This window comes from Anomaloglossus baeobatrachus, chromosome 1, assembly GCF_048569485.1.
Source record: "Anomaloglossus baeobatrachus isolate aAnoBae1 chromosome 1, aAnoBae1.hap1, whole genome shotgun sequence".
Classification (NCBI taxonomy): Eukaryota; Metazoa; Chordata; class Amphibia; order Anura; family Aromobatidae; genus Anomaloglossus; species Anomaloglossus baeobatrachus.
In genome coordinates, this window is record NC_134353.1 from 665,531,674 (window position 1) to 665,550,155 (window position 18,482).

At 45.2% G+C, this 18,482-nt stretch overlaps 1 protein-coding gene across 2 annotated transcripts in view; it reads right to left on the reverse strand.

The window, feature by feature from the left end:
- SDSL (serine dehydratase like) overlaps window positions 1–18,482 on the reverse strand; it is a 207,488-nt gene that overhangs the window by 38,130 nt on the left and 150,876 nt on the right. The window contains exons 2-4 of one of the 2 annotated variants that reach the window (XM_075320015.1): window positions 8,317–8,404; window positions 5,422–5,541; window positions 4,978–5,038 (exon numbers count right to left, since the gene is read on the reverse strand). The gene's annotated coding sequence lies outside the window, so the exon portion shown is untranslated. The remainder of the gene's footprint in view (window positions 1–4,977; window positions 5,039–5,421; window positions 5,542–8,316; window positions 8,405–18,482) is intronic. The other variant, XM_075320014.1, reaches the window with a different exon arrangement.

Sequence of the window (18,482 nt, forward strand, 5' to 3'; positions counted from 1 at the left end):
CATAGCTCTGTAATGCATAGCCTCCTCTTTTTCAAGGGACCAAAAGTAATTGGACAAGGGACTCTAAGAGCTGCAATTAACTCTGAAGGCGTCTCCCTCGTTAACCTGTAATCAATGAAGTAGTTAAAAGGTCTGGGGTTGATTACAGGTGTGTGGTTTTGCATTTGGAAGCTGTTGCTGTGACCAGACAACATGCGGTCTAAGGAACTCTCAATTGAGGTGAAGCAGAACATCCTGAAGCTGAAAAAAAAGAAAAAATCCATCAGAGAGATAGCAGACATGCTTGGAGTAGCAAAATCAACAGTCGGGTACATTCTGAGAAAAAAGGAATTGACTGGTGAGCTTGGGAACTCAAAAAGGCCTGGGCATCCACGGATGACAACAGTGGTGGATGATCGCCGCATACTTTCTTTGGTGAAGAAGAACCCGTTCACAACATCAACTGAAGTCCAGAACACTCTCAGTGAAGTAGGTGTATCTGTCTCTAAGTCAACAGTAAAGAGAAGACTCCATGAAAGTAAATACAAAGGGTTCACATCTAGATGCAAACCATTCATCAATTCCAAAAATAGACAGGCCAGAGTTAAATTTGCTGAAAAACACCTCATGAAGCCAGCTCAGTTCTGGAAAAGTATTCTATGGACAGATGAGACAAAGATCAACCTGTACCAGAATGATGGGAAGAAAAAAGTTTGGAGAAGAAAGGGAACGGCACATGATCCAAGGCACACCACATCCTCTGTAAAACATGGTGGAGGCAACGTGATGGCATGGGCATGCATGGCTTTCAATAGCACTGGGTCACTTGTGTTTATTGATGACATAACAGCAGACAAGAGTAGCCGGATGAATTCTGAAGTGTACCGGGATATACTTTCAGCCCAGATTCAGCCAAATGCCGCAAAGTTGATCGGACGGCGCTTCATAGTACAGATGGACAATGACCCCAAGCATACAGCCAAAGCTACCCAGGAGTTCATGAGTGCAAAAAAGTGGAACATTCTCATTCTGCAATGGCCAAGTCAATCACCAGATCTTAACCCAATTGAGCATGCATTTCACTTGCTCAAATCCAGACTTAAGACGGAAAGACCTGAAGGCTGCAGCTGTAAAGGCCTGGCAAAGCATTAAGAAGGAGGAAACCCAGCGTTTGGTGATGTCCATGGGTTCCAGACTTAAGGCAGTGATTGCCTCCAAAGGATTTGCAACAAAATATTGAAAATAAAAATATTTTGTTTGGGTTTGGTTTATTTGTCCAATTACTTTTGACCTCCTAAAATGTGGAGTGTTTGTAAAGAAATGTGTACAATTCCTACAATTTCTATCAGATATTTTTGTTCAAACCTTCAAATTAAATGTTACAATCTGCACTTGAATTCTGTTGTAGAGCTTTCATTTCAAATCCAATGTGGTGGCATGCAGAGCCCAACTCTCGAAAATTGTGTCACTGTCCAAATATTTCTGGACCTAACTGTAATCAGCGTAACAATCTTGCGTAAACTATCTGTGTTTACTCAAATGCTTGCTGCACACAATTAAATGAAAGCTTTGCATGTAGACCAGATGGAGTTCCAAGAAGAAAGTACACACGGGGATACTACCCAACCCTGCCTCATCTCATCCATCTTAGCCTTAGCACAATTGGGTGATAATAAGGAGGAGGCTAAGGACGAGGAGATGTAGAGTTGTATTCTTCTTGGGGATAGGGAAGTATTGCTTCTTTTGTGTCTGGCACAAATGGCTGACTATGTCCCACAGCCTTTCCTGTGACCCTCACGTTATACACATTTTGGCCAACACAGATTACTCATTGTTCACCCTTCTCGACCCACACTATGAGGAGAACTTTCAATTACTCTTTCCTGAGGTGGAGAGGGCTAGTAAAATGGTGTAATACCAGAAGGTCCTAGTTGAACAATTAGTGAAAAAATTTCCTATATGACAATTCTTGCAGCAGAGATCATAGTACCTTGGACAATCAAGGAGGAGAGACGAAGGAGACACACCAGGTCCAACAGAGGCAAGAGAACATTATCAAAGGTCTGAGACAATTTCATTAGACCCTCCCAGCACCCAAGCCCTAACGCACAGGGTAGTCTGACAATTAGGGAAAAGTTTTGGAAGATGGTGAAGGAGTAGCTAGCCAATGTACCAGCATCCTCGATGATTCCTCTGTGCCATACAACTATTGGGTATACAAGCTGGACACATGGTATGAACTGTCCCTCTACGCCTTAAAGGAGGCCTACCCTGCTTCTAGCGTTTTGACAGAACGGGTTTTTGGTGTCACCAGAGGCATAATAGCTGATAGTATTTTCAGTTGCAGGTGAATCCACCTGACAGACTGACGCTTATCAAAATGAACAAGGCCCCAACTTCTCAACCCCAGTGGATGACAGCAGTGGAACATAAAGCCAATTGAACTGTTCCTTTTTTTCTGGTGTATTCCCATGCACCCCTTCCCATCCAAAAAAGGTATACCATTCATGGTTTCTTCTCCTCTTCCTCCACCATATCAACAGGGTCAACAAGTGGCCCTAGCTCAAATTTTTACAGGGCTATCAGGAAGCCTTCACTCATAACTTTTGGAGGGCAATCAGGTGGCCCTTACTCTTAACTTTTGGAGTGCCAGCAGTTGACCCTCACTCATAAATTTAGGAGGGTTATCAAGCGGCCCAACTCATAAATATTTAGTCAGCCATTCCATGGTGCTCGATCCCTAGCCTCCACTAATTTTCACTGTATGTTGTCCCTGCCTTACACCAGCATGTGTCCAATAACATCATACATGCCCTAACCAACATAGTTAATGGAAAGATCCACGTAACGACCGACACATGGACAATTGCTTGGGGCCAGGAATGCTATATTTTGTGGTATTATTAGAGAACATAATAGATTTTTTTTATGTTGCAACAGCAAGAACTGTAAGGGGCACTTTGCACACTACGACATCCCAGGTGCGATGTCGGTGGGGTCAAATTGAAAGTGATGCACATCCGGCGTCGCAGGCGATATCGTAGTGTGTAAAGCCTTTTTGATACGATTAACGAGTGCAAAATCGTCGTAATGGTATCATCGGTGTAGCGTCGGTCATTTCCATAATTTGGAAAGGACTGATGTTACAATGTTGTTCCTCGTTCCAGCAGCATCACACATCGCTGTGTGTGAAGCCACAGGAGAGAGGAAAATCTCCTACCTGCGTCCTGCGGCTCACGCCAGCTATGCGAAAGGAAGGAGGTGGGTGGGATGTTTACGTCCCGCTCATCTCCGCCCCTCCGCTTCTATTGGCCGCCTGCCATGTGACGTCGCTAAGACGCCGCATGACCCGCCCCCTTAATAAGGAGGCGGGTCGCCGGCCAGAGCGACGTCGCAGGGCAGGTGAGTGCATGTGAAGCTGGTGTAGCGATAATGTTCTCTACGCCATCTATCACCATGATATCGCAGCTGTGATGCGGGCGGGGACTATCGCGCTCGGCATCGCAAGCATCGGCTTGCGATGTCGTAGTGTGCAAAGTGCCTCTAAGTCTAGAATCACTCTATTACACTATCACTTCTCCAGCAGAAGCTCCAACCCAATGACATGATGCTGCCTGCCAATCATAGTAATGCCAATAGTCAACATGGCAAGCAATCCCTGCATGTTTAGCTGCTGAAAAACAGCAGTGAAACATACGGGACGGGGATTCGAGCATGGTACCCGAGTGCCAAGATACTCAATCGAGTACCGAGCTTGCCGAATACCCCGATGCTTGATTGAGTACCGAGCACTGCTGAGCAGGTTCTCTCATCACTAGTTGTGAGATGAGCAGCATGTTTATCTATGAACGTGTTCCATATTACAACTTCAGCTCTGTTACGTCTGTGACAAGAATTGCAGTTGTAGGTCATAAGTGCAAGATTTCGAAATATTAGATCTCTTTCTGAGACATTGTGTGCATGTTATGAAGTAGAGACTTAGGCGGGCTTTGCACACTACGACATCGCAGGTGCGATGTCGGTGGGGTCAAATTGAAAATGACGTACTTCCGGCATCGCATGCGACATCGTAGTGTGTAAAGGTTCGATGATACGATTAACGAGCGCAAAAGCGCCGTAATCGTATCATCAGTGCAGCGCTGGCGTAATCCATAATTACGCTGACGCGACGGTCCGATGTTGTTCCTCGCTACTGCGGCAGCACACATCGCTGTGTGTGAAGTCGCAGGAGTGAGGAACATCTCCTACCGGCGTCACCGCGGCTTCCGTAGGATATGCGGAAGGAAGGAGGTGGGCGGGATGTTTACATCCCGCTCATCTCCGCCCCTCCGCTCCTATTGGCCGCCTGCCGTGTGACGTCGCCGTGACGCCGCACGACCCGCCCCCTTAATAAGGAGGCGGGTCGCCGGCCAGAGCGACGTTCCAGGACAGGTGAGTCCATGTGAAGCTGCCGTAGCGATAATGTTCGCTACGGCAGCTATCACAAGGATATCGCAGCTGCGACGGGGGCGGGGACTATCGCGCTCGGCATCGCAGCATCGGCTTGCGATGTCGCAGCGTGCAAAGTACCCCTTAGGGCTGAGTTGCATCATATGTTCCATCACAGAACAAATAGTGTAGTATGCAGTACTATATTTTTTGGCAAAAAAACAAATACCATGATGAAATCTGACAGGCCCTAATATAAGTCAGTAGTGCATGTCGTGAGTCACGTGACTGATTTGTCACAAAGTTGTGGCTTCTGCTTTAATCAGAAAACAAAACACAGATTAGAACAAAGGCTAAGATGGGTCAGATGGGTAAAATATTCAACTAGCCAAACAAAATATTATCATACAACTACAAGGATGCTTACAACCCTCCTACTGCTACATCACTCTATAGAACTGCCCTTTATCACTGGTCACTAAAACTAAGCAGAACTAGACAGGCATGTATTGTAAGTAACACTGTAGTGCTTAATATGTAAGAATAAACAAAAAACCATAGTCAGCTCACCCCTCTTCACTCTCAGACTCCAACCGATGCAGGGAACGCCCAGGCCCGGGCGGAAAGACAACTTAAAGAAAGGCAAATATCCAGCATCAAGGAGGGTAGTAGATTAAAACTTGCTTTTATTAGACAAGTAAAAACAAAATGTAGTCCAGTAAGCACAGAGGCACAAGTTTTAAGCGTGTAAACCTTGGTTTACACGCTTAAAACTTGTGCCTCTGTGCTTACTGGACTACATTTTGTTTTTACTTGTCTAATAAAAGCAAGTTTTAATCTACTACCCTCCTTGATGCTGGATATTTGCCTTTCTTTAATATGTAAGAATAATTACACGGTTAGAACTATTTTCTCTGCTTTGTGAAAAAGACTGTCTTGAATTATTTATTATGAATAAAGTGTACAGAGTCTATGCCCAGCCAACTACTAGACCCCAGCTCTCATTAACCATACCTTAGCTACACACCAGCGTCCGTAGGAAACGCTTCTCGCTTCTTATGCTGGTCAAGGTCCTGAAGGGTGTGCCAGTTTGAGCAGGGAGGGACGTTCTAGGTCACAAGAATTTCTTTGTCACTTTAGAAAAAAAAAAAAAGCAGGAATTCTCTTGAGCCTGCACTAGAGAACACATATAACATTTAAACACATGTCCATACGATGCATTTATTTAATTTATTTCAAGAATAAATAATATAATATATAATATAATACTTTATGACTATATTATAGAGCACTGGTTCTGTTGTACATGTTGAGCAAACCCTATGGATATTTTAGTTTTCACAGGTCGAGAACATTTTTGGTAATGGGTCGTCTGATCTAAAAGAGCTGCATCGGCATCTGTCCTATAGAAGCTGTTGATGCAGCAAATGTGCCATTATCGCTATGTCATTCAGTGCTTGCATGGACTTTTGTGCTCATTTCATCCAGGAGCTGAGTACTTATCTCTATTCTGCAGAGTCAGGATCTTATGACTAACGGAAGATTGTGTAACATACAGTACTGACCTGAACGTAATCATGCTGTATGTACATTCTGATAAAGTTTTTATATACACACATCATATATATATATATATTATATATATATATATATATATACATATATATATATATATATATATATATATATATATACATACACAGTGCCTTGCAAAAGGTATTTGGACGCCTTGAAGTGTTCATCCATTTTCCACATTTCAGGCTTCAAACACAAAGATAATGTTATAGTAAAGAATTCACAAGTGGGACACAATTGTGAAGTTGAATAAAATTTATTGCTTATTTTAAACTTTTTAAAAAATAAATAACTGAAAAGTGGGGTGCGCATTATTATTAGTTCCCTTTACTTGCAGTGCAGCAAACTCACTCCAGAAGTTCATTGAGAATCTCTGAATGATCCAATGTTGTCCTAAATGACTGATAATGATGAATTTAAGCCACCTGTGTGTAATCAAGTCTCTGTATAAATGCACCTGCTCTGTGATAGTCTCAGTGTTCTGTTTAAAGTGCAGATAGCATCATGAAGACCAAGGAACACAACAGGCAGGTCCGTGATACTGTTGTAGAGAACTTTAAAGATAGATTTGGTTACAAAAAGATTTCCAAAACTTTAAACATCCCAAGAAGCACTGTGCAAGCGATCATATTGAAATGGAAGGAGTATCATACCACTGCAAATCTACCAAGACCCGGCCATCCATCCAAACTTTCATCTCAAACAAGGAGAAGACTAATCAGAGATGCAGCCAAAAGGCCCATTATCACTCTGGATGAACTACAGAGATCTACAGCTGAGGTGGGAGCTGTAGATCTCTGCACAAATCTGGCCTTTATGGAAGAGTGGCAAGGAGTAAGCCATTTCTAAAAGATATCAATAAAAAGTGTCATTTAAAGTTTGCCACATGGCACCTGGGAGACACACCAAACATGCTGAAGAAGGTGCTCTGGTCAGATGAAACCAAAATCGAACTACTTGGGCACAATGCGAAACGATATGTTTGGCCTAAAAGCAACACAGCTCATCACCCTGAACACACCATCCCAACTGACAAACATGGTGGTGGCAGCATCATGGTTTGGGCCTGCTTTTTGTCAGCAGGTACAGGGAAGATGGTTAAAATTGATGTGAAGATGGATGGAGCCAAATATAGGACTATTCTTGAAAAAAATCTGTTGGAGTCTGCAAAAGACCTGAGACTGGGACAGAGATTTGTCTTCCAACAAGACAATGATCGAAAACATAAAGCAAAATCTACAATGGAATGGTTCACAAATAAATATATCCAGGTGTTAGAGTGGCCAAGTCAAAGTCCAGACCTGAATCCAATCGAGAATCTGTGAAAAGAGCTGAAAACTGCTGTTCACAAACGCTCTCCATCCAACCTCACTCAGCTCCAGCTACTGTATTTGCAAAGGAAGAATGAGCAAGAATTTCAGACTCACGATGTGCAAAACGTATAGAGACATACCCCAAGTAACTTGCAGCTGCAATCACAGCAAAAGGTGGCGCTACAAGGTATTTACTTAAAGGGGCCGAATAATATTGCACGCCCCAATTTTCAGTTATTTATTTTTTAAAAAAGTTTAAAATAAGCAATAAACTTTGTTCAACTTCACAATTCTGTCCCACTTGTTGATTCTTCCCCATAACATTAAAATTTTTATCTTTATGTTTGAAGCCTAAAATGTGGGGAAAGGTTGAAAAATTCAAGGGGGCCAAATACTTGCGCAAGGCACTGTATATGTGTGTATATATATATATATATATATATATATATATATATATATATATATATATATATATATATATATATATATATACATATATATATATATATATATACATATATATATATATATATATATATATATATATATGTATATGTTTATATATTATAAATATATACACACACAACGTAAGTAAAAATAAAATATAAAATATAATACAATCCTCCCATTTTGGAGCACAGAAAAAAAAACAGGTTTATTTAGGCAAATTCCATTAAATATTTTTAGCTGCATAACAATAGAATTAATTTTATAAGTGGTTAAATCTGTACCACTGTATTAATGTCACTATGCAATTTACATCAAATAAGAGTCTACAATCTGAATAATAAAAAAAGAATGTGTCCATGAACTAATTGTCATCAACTGAACCAAAACAAAGCAAGTTAAAAAAGATAAGCACTTACAAAGCACTTAGCGGCATTATCAGTGGTATGTCTGCCACAAAAACCATGTACAATGCAGAAGGACAATATTTAGAATATAATGCAGTAGATATGAGCAAATAATACCGTGCATCATGTGGACATTTCACAGCCCGGGCATTTTTTGGTGTTCTTACCTTTCTCTAATTAATTTGAACAAACTGTAGCTCCTTGATGATATTGCTTTGACACAGAGCGTTGTATGCGAGAGAATGGATGGAACAACTAAATAAAAAAAGAGAGGCAGAGAGATTTCAGAAGTGTTGACTGACAAGATTCTAATATTAACCCCACATTCAAAATGGTTTGAGAACAAAGCCTGGCAACTTTAGGCCGGTACATTACATATCTTCTATAGTTGTAGAATTACTTTAGTGTTTAAACAATATGCCTTAAGTAATGACAAAGTCACTAGAAACCAGTAGCTGGCTGGATCAATATTGGGCTCATTCTATAGAGGATCTCAACTTTTGAAAATCAAATTTGCCCTATTAGATGGATTTTTCCAAAAACTTCAATTAGCTGTGAATCACAATACTATAAAATCTCCAATATCCCTGGAAAAACGTTTATAACACTCTGAATAGATATAAAATATAAATCCAGCGCAATCACATGGAATATTAAAAAGTTGTCTTCTTTATTGATAGTTTTTCATAAAATCCAAAAGGTACATGCAGCATAAAAATAAAGGATGCCCAGGTCAGAGCGACGCGTTTCAACAAACTGTCTTAATCATGGTGATTAAGACAGTTTGTTGAAACACGTCGCTCTGACCTGGGCATCCTTTATTTTTATGCTGCATGTACCTTTTGGATTTTATGAAAAACTATCAATAAGGAAGACAACTTTTTAATATTCCATATGATTGCGCTGGATTTATATTTTATATCTATTTGGAGACTTCTGACCATCCGTGCGCTGATCATCCACCACAGGACAATTATGGGACTGCAGCAGGCTTGGTGAGCTGATATTACCTATTTTTGCTTATAACACTCTGAGGTCTCTTAGGATTCTATCCAACCCCTTTCAAGGTCTTTGACACAAATGCAGTCTTAGTAATGTCAACGTGACCTAACCATAGAAACAAATGGTAGCCTAGTAGTAACCAACAGTTCTTGGTATGAGACAATGCACTGATAGACTTTTCATATTTTTTAAAATTAAAAAAAAAAACTTGTCCAAAAATTATGTATCTAGAGCCTGCTTTACATGTTACGATTCTGCATACGATATCTTATGCGATCGTAACCGCCCCCATCGTATGTGCGACACGGTCAATTTGTTGACCGTGCCGCACAAACGATTAACCCCCGTCACACGTACTTACCCTTCCATACGACCTCGATGTGGGCGGCGAACATCCACTTCCAGGAGTGGGAGGGACGTTCGGCGTCACAGTGACGTCACGCGGCAGCCGGCCAGTAGAAGCAGAGGGGCGGAGCTGAGCGGGACGTAAACATCCCGCCCACCTTCTGCCTTCCGCATTACCGGCCGGGAGCCGCAGGACGCAGGTAAGATCTGTTCATCGTTCCCGGGGTGTCACACACTGCGATGTGTGCTACCCCGGGTACGATGAACAATCTGACGTTCAATTCATGAGGAATGAACGACGTGCGTGCGATGAACGTTTTACCGTTCAATCGCAATCGCACGTAGCTGTTACACACTGCACTGTACCTTACGATGCCGGATGTGCGTCACTTACGACGTGACCCCGCCAACATATTGTAAGATACATTGCAGCGTGTAAAGCGGGCTTTAGACATTTATCATCAGACAGCCTATTCAGTGCAGAACACTATCTAAAACTGGTGGTGTCACTCTCAAAGGTAACATCATCCTGCTTGTGTCTAACACGCAAACATCATGAGGTAGACAGACAGTAGCCGTTAAATATTTGGATTTTGGGGATTTTTCTATAGTATTTTTAAAAAACAATTATTCTCCCCTTCACAAATAGAATTGCAAAACAAATGAAGAAAAATACACCGCCATCACTTTTGACATAAAAAGAAAACCATCTCTGACTAAAACGGAATTTTCACATTTTTTTTTCTGTGGCTTGCTACTGCTTCCTAGTGTATTAAGAATGAAGAAACAAATCTTGCATTGAAATGCAGCAGGATAAATACCAGATACAACGTATCACTATTCACTACTGCTGGCACCACTCTTATCTCTCTTCTCGTCCTATATATGAACAAATCACCTCCACTTCTCCACTTACACATTGCTTTTTTATATTCCTCTTGATCAGCTTTGTAAGTACGAAATGGCTAACTATGTAGCACGTACCTTATTCATCTAGTATGTGGATATTTGTAAATAAGTGTTATGCCTCATTTACAGTGGCATGCAAACGTTTGAGCACCCCTGGTCAAGTTTACTGATATTCTGAACAATTAAGCAAGTTGAAGATGAAATTATCTGTAAAAGCCATAAAGTTAAGGATAACACATATTTTCTGCATTTTAGACAAAAAAAAAAAATATATATATATATATATATATATTTTTTACATTTTTAAATTCACAACTAAAAATAAAGTTGGCAAATGCAAAATATTGGGTACCCTGCATGGTTAGTACCCTGCAGCACCCCCTTTGGCAAGTATCAAAGCTTGTAAATGTTTTTTGTAGCCAGCCAAGAGTCTTTCAATTCTTGGTCTTCTTGTTCTGTAAGATTCCTGGGTCGTCTTGCATACACTGCTCTTTTGCGGTCTAGCCACAGATTTTCAATGATGTTCAGATCAGGGGACTGTGAGGGTCATTGTAAAACCTTCAGCTTGTACCTTTTGACATAGGCTAATGTGGATTTTAAATTGTGTTTAGGATCCATGTGATCCATGTGATCCACACAGAGACATGTCCACTTAACTTATTACCGGCAGCATGGATGAAACACATACAGCGGACGGGGCGTGTCTGGGACTCCATGGAGCAGGACGTGTAAGGGCTGAGCTCCTCAGCCCGGGATACCTAAAAGCCCCTAAAATAAGCTCTGCATAAGCAGGAATGGGGAAGAAAAGACCCCCAAAGGCTACCAAGGATCCGGGGACCCCAGCGCTGCTCACCCTGGACTCCTATCTTACAAAGGAGACGCCAGGGGAGCAGGAACAAGAGACGCCACAGGCAGCAGGAGCGCCACAAAGCACCCCCCCAGAGCAGCCGCAATGGAGGAGTGTATAGGAGAACCGGAGCGGCGATCACCTACCCGCACCGCGGACAGAGGAGGAGAAGTAAGAGACCAGGAGCCGGGGGATCTCGGCAGGAGTGGGCCTTCCCTCGTGGGCAAGATGGCGGCAGAGGCGGCGTGCGGCAGCAGTGACTCACCAGCACAGCGGCGCGAGCCGGAGCATCACCAGGCAAGTGACGCGGCAGACCTTCAGAACGCCGGCCCAGGTGAGGAGTACGAGTTCCCCCCTGACACAAGCACCGGCGATGCAGAGGAGATGGAGGTGATCATACCACCCCTCCCCCCCATAGACTTGTTGGAGCGTGGCGGTGGCTGGAGCCCGGCTGCCCGAGCAGATGACATGCAGAGGGGGATGGGGCAGGCAGACTGGGCATACGAGGACACAGAGCTGAGAAGTGATGGCCCTGAGGAAATAAGGGAAGAGGAAAGGAATGAAGGGGAGGCTCTGGGGGATAACCTGGGGCATGAGGGGTCGGGCTCACTGTGTGCTGGAACCCCACGGCTCACAGGGGACATAGTAAACACAACAGCAAATAACATGTCCTCCCCACTGGGTCCTCCGCCATTGTTAAGTGAGGCCCTTACACCCAGACCTCAAAGAGCCCATAAATCACCCAGGGACATGGGGTCCCAGAACCCAGACCTTGTGGCACAATGGAGGGGAGACCCTGAGCCACCCCGTGGCACATCTACCCTGGAAAGCGACAAAAAAAGACCCCCAGATAGTATGCGGGCCAGTTTAAAGACCACACAACTGAGATCTCCCCCACCAGAATGGTGGGAATTCATCAAACAAGTCCCCACCAAGTCAGACTTCCAAACACTCATCTCAGAAGTCAAGGACGCCTGCAAATCTGAAATAGCAGCAGTCCGAAAAGACGTTCTCTCCATCTCCAAACGAATAAACCAATTGGAGAATGAGCATAGTGAGGCTAGAGTAGCCATCCGCCACCTCCAATCCCAAACAACCTCTCAAACTGACGTCATAAGAGAGTTGCAGCGCCATGTTGAGGATCTGGATAACAGAGGCAGGCGAGATAACATCCGGGTCAGGGGGGTGCCTGAGGTCCAATTAAAGGAAGACGTCACCGCCATCTTGCAAACTATATTTAACTCGCTCCTCCAAAGGCCCCTGGACAACCCAATACCCATGGACAGAGCGCATAGAGCTCTCCGCCCCAAAAATCTAAAAGGGAACCCAAGAGACATCATATGTCACATCATTGACTTTCAACTTAAAGAAGAAATAATGCTCAAAGCCCGACCGCCAAAACAAGTGATGTATCAGGGTACCAAGATCCAGCTTTTTCAAGACCTATCGTGGATAACATTACAACAAAGGAGGGCCCTTCGCCCCCTGCTGTCATCCCTGCAGGCTCATAAGGTTCTTTATAGATGGGGGTTTCCGTTTAGCCTCACAGCACGGCGTGGAGAGGCGTCGGCCACCCTCCGGGCCCCTGCTGACCTGGAACCTTTTTTCCGGGTTTTTGATCTTCCTGTCCCAGAGTTGCCAGATTGGACTCTACCTCAACTGATGCCGTTGCTTCCTCCATCGTGGCAACCAACAACCTCACCCCGCAAACGGCGGCCTGGGAATTCAAGAGAAAAGGGCCCTACTTGACTATGCCCTTCTGCGCATTTGTGGCTGCAGATAATCTTCCGTTGGACTTGACGGGCTTTTTCTTTTTCTTCCCCATTCCGGAATCCCGGGGGAGGGCGGGGATCCGAGGGACTGTTTTGTGGAGTTTAACCACTCACCCACTAGCAGAGTCTGACTAGTATAGTCGCACGTTGATTTACAGTGCAGGTAGCGCTTAGTGTATTAGTTTCTAGTTAAAGTGAATGCAGGTCGGCTCTGATACTGGGATGGTGGACGAGTGGTGTTGTTTACCATACACCTATCTCATAACTGAAAAGTTTCTATTTTTTATGTCGAATTTAGTTGTTTGTTTCTGTTTTTCTATGTCTATTTTCTACTCACAGGTATGCGTCTCACCAATTGCAGTGGGGTTTGAGGAACGCAGTTTTTACACACGCCAAGTCGAGGTACCGGGCACTAGCCTTTACATTAGAATACACTGAGATTTGGGAATGGCTAGGTTAATGAGCCTAAATGTTAAGGGGCTGAATTCTGATGTGAAGAGGAGGCTGGTCCTCCAGGAGATGCGAAAATCAAAGGCGGGGGTGGTGTTTCTGCAGGAGACGCATTTTACAGAGAAAAGTTCCTTTAACTTTTCCCGTCATTGGTTTCCCCAATCCTTCTCAGCCACGACCACTGGGAAGAAGGCAGGGGTGGCAATACTGATCTCTCGTACATGCCCACTTCAAGTGAGTAAGTGGGAAGCGGATCCCTCAGGTCGCTTTTTGATCGTCCAAGGCACTCTAAATGGAATACCATTAATTTTGTGTAACATGTATGCACCAAACTGTAATCAGCTTAGATTTATTTCTTCAACACTGTCACGCCTTCCGAAGGATCGTGGGATCCTCCACATCATAGGAGGAGACTTTAATACGGTATTCTCAGACAAGGCTGATAGAATGCTTGCACCTTAACATTCGGCAGGCTCACATAGATCACCACATCTATCCACTGGGTTCCGCAAATTGATTCGCAAACATCAACTATTTGATCTTTGGAGAATCGATAACCCGACGGCGAGACAATATACCTTCTTCTCACATCCCCATAAATCGCATAGTCGAATAGATTACTTCCTGGGCAATGTCCTTACACTTAGAACGCTCCAACATGCACAAATTGGCAGTATTACATGGTCGGACCACGCCCCTGTGTTGATATCTCTTAATCTGACAACCCCTCCCCTGAAACGCACCCACTGGAGACTGAACGAATCCTTACTCACCAACATCACATCTCGAGAATCTCTTCGTAAAGTTCTACAGAAATACTTTTTAGAGAATTCTCAGTCCCTCCCATCTTTCCCATTAATATGGGAGGCCCACAAAGCAGTAGTTAGAGGGGAATGCATAGCCCTGTCTTCTAAACTCAAAAAAGATTCGCAACAGCAGTACCGTCAGTGCGAAAGAGACCTCCGCACAGCGGAGAAGCAGCTTCAATCTCGCCCCACTAAAACTCGCCTGAAAAAAGTGATAGACTTGAGAACTAAACTAAAAGAGATCTCACATGGAAACATAGAAAGACTCTTGCGTTACTCCCGCCAGAAATACTATGAATACGGTAATAAGCCCCATACGATGCTAGCTAGAAAGCTTAGAGATCAAGCGATAACTAGTGCCCCATGCGCAATAAAAAATACTGCAGGTACCCCTCACTATGACCCCGCGAAAATAGCTCAACTTTTCCACACATACTATAAGTCGCTGTATTCTATCCCCCCACGGTTACCAATGACGCATCCGAATAGGACACAAATATTAAATGACTATTTGACTGACTGTCACCTCCCAAAATTGCCCCAAGAGGCATTGGAGGACCTTAATCGGAGGGTGGAACCAGAGGAAATTCATCAAATCATACAGGACTTGCCAGGCCATAAAGCCCCGGGTCCCGACGGATTTACCTATCTATACTACAAGACCTTTGAGGAGGAGCTGTCCACCCACCTAACGCACCTTTTTAACCTTTTCATGGAAGGTGACGCCATGCCCAACACATTCCTACACTCATACATAACTGTTATTCCCAAAATAGGAAAAGATCCTTTGGATTGTGCGAGTTACCGTCCTATTAGCCTTCTAAATTCGGATCTTAAGATATTTACTAAACTGTTGGCTGACCGTCTAAACAATTGGCTCCCACATCTGATCCATAAGGATCAGGTGAGTTTTGTCCGGTATCGCCAGGCAGGAGACAACACTCGAAGGATTTTGAATTTGGTGGACGTGGTGAATAAGGGGGGAACTGAAGCATTGCTTGTGGGGCTAGACGCAGAGAAGGCTTTCGACAGGCTGGACTGGTCCTTCATGTTCACTGTGTTGGGCCATTTCGGCCTGTCGGGGCCATTTGTATCGGCACTCAGGGGATTGTATTCCTCTCCTGCAGCGACAATACGCCTCCCCAACGCGCATTCAGGGCCCCTTCTTATCAGAAACGGTACTAGGCAGGGGTGCCCGTTGTCCCCCCTGCTTTACGTTCTTAGCATTGAACCACTGGCGGCACATATCAGGCATAATCCAGATATTATGGGGATCAAAGTACGAGAGAAAACCTTCAAAATAGCCTTATTTGCGGATGATGTTCTGCTATCTCTGACCAACCCTATGATCTCCCTACCAAACCTTCACAAGGTAATAGCCCAATACGCTAAGCTTTCGGGATACAAACTTAATTCGGACAAAACAGAGGCCTTACCTCTTAACATTCCGGAGGCTAAATTACAGTCCCTTAAACAAAATTTTAAGTTTTCTTGGCGCACAGACTCTCTGCGATATCTCGGAGTCAAGATAACTCCTAATTACAAGACAATATATCAGGCAAATTTCCCACCCTTGATACGAGAAGTTGAAAATAGTCTAAAGAAATGGTCGTCCCTGCAGATCTCCTTTTTAGGTAAAATTGCCACAATTAAAATGTCAATCATTCCTAAATTCCTGTATTTGTTCGAAACTCTCCCAGTACGAGTACCCCTAGGAGTGCTAAAAAAGGTTCAATCGGGGGCGTGGCTAGACATGGCCGTGTAGAGACGTGCAGCTCCTGAGCTCCGCTGCAGAATTCCACGATCCACCGGCATCCCCACACCAAAATGGTGCGTACCGCTGCCAAGAAGGCCCGGTCCCGCTCTGTTGCCCGCCCGACGTCCCCACAGCCCACTATGGAGGCTTACCTCACCAATCCGGGGAGTGAAAAACCTGGGGCCTCCATGCGTCCTGCCCAGGGACCAGATTATCCGGCTGAATCCGACGTGGCGGCGAGCGGAACCCGGGCACCAGAGGAAACGGGAGGCACCCCAGCGCAGACCCGGAGGAATGGGACCGGAGCGATTGGGACCCCCATACCGGAGATGGAGAAGCTTGGCGCGGCGGCGGCGCCATTCCAAGATGGCCGCCGCAGCAGCTCCCCAGCCAAGACGGACCGGGTAAGCAGGCCCCAAACCCTGCAGCTGCAGCAGCTGACAAGCGGCGGCCAGGTCGCACAAGAGGGAGGGGGAGGACGATGCTTGAAACACCAGTCGCCTCTGCCCCTGATGGAAAATCCGGAGTCACAGAAGGGAATAGCTGAAGTCTGTCCAGCCCCCCCCTCCACCCCAGACTACGATCCCAATAGGGGTGGAAACACAGAGCTCGGGGTCTCACAGAGAGCTGGGGACGCTTGCCCCCTACATATGGGAGAGGGGGATGGGGAGTCCCCCATGCAGAAAGTGGAGGCTGTCATGCAAGAAGTGTTGCAGAGGGAGGAGGCAGCATCAAGCTCCCCAGCCAGATGGTCCACTGGCTCATCATGGGCAGACAGTCCCCCCGCCAAGCACCCAGCCACACCTGAGAGGCATCCCACCCTGCTTCCAGAGGGCCCTGACACTCGAATGGTACCTCACGCCCCAATCATGATCGCAACTCCGAGAGAGGGGAGACCACAAATATACAGGCCACAATCAAGCTTCCATACCTCCCATGTGGCCTTCTCGCCGACTGCAGGGGGTGAGGATAGGCCGGCCTCCCTGGCGGACCTCCGGGCATTCATGCAGGCGATACCTACCAAAAGTGACATCGCGGCTCTAGCAAACCAAGTTGTTGCGGAAAGCAAACTGGAATTTGCCAATTCAGAGCGGAACTCTCATCTCTAACAGATAGAGTGGATACGGTTTCCACGATACAAGAAAATAACTCTACCTCTATCCATGCCTTACAAGCTACAGTGGCAGAACACGCCAAACAATTGTTCTCCCTGCAGCAAAATATGGACGACCTAGAGAACCGCAATAGGAGAAACAATCTCCGTGTCAGAGGATTGCCAGAATCTATTGCTTCCGTGGATGTACCGTCGGTGCTCACCACAATTTTCAACAGGCTGCTCGGGCGCCCGCCAGGGGTCAGAATAGAGTTGGACAGAGCTCATAGAGCACTTCGCCCTTTCAATCCGGAGGACCCCCACCCAAGGGATGTTATCTGCCGGGTCCATTTCTACGCTCTCAAGGAGGCGATCCTACTGGCAAGCAGGAAAAAAGCTGACCTCTCCTATAATGGGACCCCTATTAGAATCTTACCGGACCTTTCTCGCCACACACTAGCTCAAAGAGCGGCCCTCAAACCTCTATTAGATGTTTTAAAGGATAAAGAGATCCAGTTCCGGTGGGGATTCCCTTTCTCCCTCTCGGTCCGCCAGGGCTCGAAGTACTTCACCCTCCGTACACCCGAGGACTTGCCCTCTTTTACGTCGGGCCTTGGCTTGCCGCCGATTCTCCTCCCCCAGTGGCCTAACACGCTGCTCCGCCCATGGGGTTTGGGGCTGCGCACGGGTCCTCTTGAGAACCCCTCCACAAATCGGCAATCTATGGGACTTCCGCGGAGAGAGGAGAGATTCCGGGGCAAGAGACGCCCACATCTGAGCCGCGGTAGTCCGGACCGCGCCTGAAGGAACCTCTCTAAGATATCTATAGTACATGATATTGATTTATATGGGATGCCGTTGGTTTCGTACCATGCTAATGTTTTTTGCCTCACTATATTCATGCTCAATTGGAAAGGAGTTGTCTTTTGGTGATGTCTGACCAGATTCTCCCCCCAATAGGTTGGAAGCCCCTGCCCCGCCGGTATGCGGAGGACATGCTCCTGTTGTTTGTATTAACTTGCTTAGTGTTAAGTGTGGAGGCTCTCCCTCTGCTTTTGTTTTGTTCCTCTGAATTGTCTTCCTTCCTCTTTTCTCTCCTTTTCCTAATCTTTTTTCTCTGTACTAGACCTCGCCATGGGGACCGTCCACCAAAACTGCAAACCTGCCACCCTTCCATTGCAGCACCCGGATTCCCTTCTAAATGGCAGACCTGAATATTGCATCCTTCAACGTGAAGGGTTTCAACACCCCAGAGAAACGGGCCCAGATCCTTTATCACCTGCACAAGCGTAAGGTACACCTGATCTGCCTCCAAGAGACGCACTTTAAAACTAACCACACCCCAAAGATTAA